Source organism: Atta colombica, unplaced genomic scaffold, assembly GCF_001594045.1.
Source record: "Atta colombica isolate Treedump-2 unplaced genomic scaffold, Acol1.0 scaffold100, whole genome shotgun sequence".
Lineage (NCBI taxonomy): Eukaryota > Metazoa > Arthropoda > Insecta > Hymenoptera > Formicidae > Atta > Atta colombica.
Window position 1 is genome coordinate 2,024,592 of NW_017259185.1, and position 3,890 is coordinate 2,028,481.

Here is a 3,890-nt window from a genome sequence, read left to right on the forward strand (position 1 = left end):
AAAAACTTGTCTCTCTCTCTCTCTCTCTCTCTCTCTCTCTCTCTCTCTTTCTCTTTTTGTTTCTCTTTCTCACGCAAAATTCGCAAAATGGAAAAACGATATTTCTCCTAGCCGCACGCGGTCGATTCTTCTCGTCCGAGTTATCTTTCGCCTTTAAGGGTCAACATTCCCGACTATAACCGTGTGCATGAAGACCGTTATTATGCGATAACTCGTCGTAAGGGTGACGAAAGCCGCGCAAGATAGCGCATCGCGTAAATTACAGTCGCGGTGACTAACGCGAGTTGGCGACGATCACGCCTTTGCGATCGTGAGCCAGATAAAATTACGAGATATCGGAAGCTTCTCGCCACCCCACTCTGCAAACAAGCTGCGTTCCGCGTGTACGTTAATCGCCATGACTTTGAAGATTAAATACTTCGAAATGTGCGGTAATTGTTTTCAGACTACTCATTGGAATTTAGAGGTCGTGGCAATTGACTCGAATTTTTTATGATCGCAAATATTTTCAAACAATTTTGGAAACAATTTCGAAAAGATGAAATATATACATCTATGGATTAAATAAATTATGTTTATAAATATTAGGTTGATTTTAGTTCGCTCTCTCGAGAATCTCTGAATCTTTCCGTTTAATCTCAATATTCTCGTCTTGCTAAAATTATATATGCGCTCAATAAAATTATTACTGTTATTATGAATTCGATTTAGCATTTTGTTTCTCAATACTTCTTTAATAAAAATTTACACACACACACACACACACACACACACACACACACACACACACACACACACACACACGTTTACCTAATAATTGACTCTTGTAGGCGTTATTTGTCTCAATTTAATTGGATTTAATCATTTAAACTTTTGATTTTAAAAATATATGTCTGTTTTATTTTGCATTTTTTATTACCTTTGGAACTACCTTTAAATCTTGCAAGCAAAGAATTTTCCATTTCTATATGGTCACAAATAGACATAGAAAATTCTTTGTGAATGCGTCGCTCGCAAGATCGAAAGATCTGTAAGGAAATAAAATGTAAAATAAAACAATCATATAAGCTTTTAAAAATAGAAAAGTTGAAGTGAGTGAATTGAATTAAATTGAAATTCTCAAGAGAACGAACTAAAAAAACGAATTAAAAATTTATAAGTATAACTTATTCAATTCATAAATATGTATATTTCATCATTTCGAAATTATTTTCCAGGACTTTTATGACCAATAATTCAATCAAAATCATATTTCTGAGCGAATGAATTTCTCCCCTCACGGTCGGTGACCGTTCGTGGAATGCGAAAAGGCGCGAATGTTTGGTTGACACGGCGCGGTTGAACGTCGGTCCATCGTCTTTAAAGGACGTCGTATATTACGTACCTTTGACGTACTGTTATTGATCACGCGTGCGGGGAAGCGTTAAAGCGGCCGAGAGCTTCTCGGGAGTCTAACGCGTATATATCGGAGAGAGGATCGTTGACGTCATCCGACGTCCGACCGCATCCATCGGCCTTTTGCTAAATTAGTGTCCTCGCCGAGCGCCAGTCGAGACGCATCTTGCTTTGTTGTGGCGCACGTCCCGCGTGACATTTCCTTTGAAAAAATGCCAGCGCGATTTTCCCCGTGGATGCGTGGATGCCCCGAGGGAGGTCTGGAGGGCGCATTTCGCGCGATGACGCATAGGGTCAAGAGTATCGATGAGACGCGAGGAACGGTCATCCGTGTGTAACGCACGTGTTTCACGCGAGAGCTAGTCGCGCAGCAAAAAGCGCCGGCGTGTTATTCACAGGTCAAACGCTACGAGCGAGCAGAGTCGGGATATTATCCTCGAGCGTTGCCTTTTTTTTTTCCTTTTTATGGATTCTTCGCGAAATTTATTATTTACAATGTCGGAATAATTTTCAAGTGTGAGACAAATCGAGAGACAACAATCGGCGTCGGGTGAGATAAGTTCCGAGTAATCTAACAGCCGGTAGCGACGAAAGTGCTCGCGGTTGACTTCAACACGCAAATTTGGAACCTCCTCTTTAAGGATCGATACTGTTGTCTATAGAAACGACGATTGCACCCGGCCGGGGTAGCGGAAGATTCGACGACGTAGCTGAACGTAGCGCGGGAACTGCTTGATTTCCAATTGTAGTTGGGAAAGAGCTGGAACGAACGGGAAGGCGATCATCCCCGCATCAAAGAGAGAGCGAAAGAGAGTCAGAGTGAAAGAGAGAGAGGGGGAAAGGGGAAGGAGAGAGAGAGAGAGAGAGAGAGAGAGAGAGAGAGAGAGAGAGAGAGAGAGATTCTGAGCTTTATTATCGTCGGTCCTTGAACCCGCCTTTATGGCTCGAACATAACGTCAACGTTCTTTCGTTCTCTCGTTTTCCTTAGTCTACATGTTTTCAATTGACATCGTTAAGGAAACAGTTATTTTCGTGTTTAGCTTGTACTTTAATTCGTGTTATCTTGTGTCTTTATATTTATTTGAATAAAATTATTTCCCTATAATTTTCAAACTATATATAGATAGAAGTGCAAGTCTTAAATGTAGATATATATATCAGTTATTTAATAACTTTTCAATATTCTGGATTATTATAAACATAAAAAAAGATATACTTCAGATATATTTCAAAGCTTTAATATCGAGTTTTTGTAGATAAATATTTATCTATTAAAAATAAAAAAATACAATCCGACTTCTATAATAGTAAAAGCTCGTTGTTAAAGCATATCAGAATTTTTTCAGATTTTTATATAATTCGGATCATTAAAAAAATTATTGTTTCTCGAAGATTCCTATTGCTGACGGAAGAATTAAAATTCTATGTTGTTCTAATCTTGCGAGCGGAGGATTAACATTATTTATATCATAGCATATTTACATATTTATTTATATATTTATAATAATAATTGAATATAAGAATGTCATACATACACATGTATATATTTTTTAAAAAGTTAACGTTTTATCTTTGTTGTCGTGGTAAGAATAATCATCCATAGTTACATGTACAGTGTGTGATTCACGTTTTTTTAAAAATCATTCTTATCATCCTTATTTATCTATTATAATTGCGATTTAACTCTACATACTTGCAAAATCCAAGGATGTTCTTATTGCTGCTTGCCAATGGATGCATATTTTAAAGCGTACGCTGGACGACAGTGTTAAGTCGCTGTACATGCGGATATTTAGTTGTTAATGTTTCATTGTACGACATGCAACACATTATTGTAGCATGAGAAAGACCAGCCGCATTATTTTTTCACACTCTCGCTAACGCGACACGTGGTCGTAACTGGGTGATAATTAATTATTTACATCTCTTACGGAAACTTTCTTAATAATTGCAAAAGTTATCAAACCTTGTTTCGATTTATTACATTTAAATAATTAATACTATAGATACTTAGTAATTATCACATATGTCGATATTTTCCTGAAGACATTGCATTGACAATTGTTTTTCATTTTGTCACTCTTCTACGATACAAATTTTTTTAATCGCGTAAATATTTATATTAAACTTTCTGTAAAAGTTATCAAGCTCACTTTCGGTTTGCTACATTTAAATAATTACATTTAAATAATACGATAGATATCTAATAATTATCACACGTGTCCACATTTTTCTGTAAACGTTGACGATTGTTCTTTACTTTATTATTCTTCTACAAATTTTAGTCGCGTAAATATTAAATTTTCTATAAAAGTTATCAAGCTTATTATTTTCAGTTTGCTGCATTTAATACAATAATTAATACTATACGTATTTAGTAATTATCGTATTCACATTTTTCTGAAGACATTGCGTTGATAATTTGTTTTTTATCTTTTATCATTCTTCTACGATGCAAAGTTTATTCGTATAAATATTAGTAATAATAATAATAA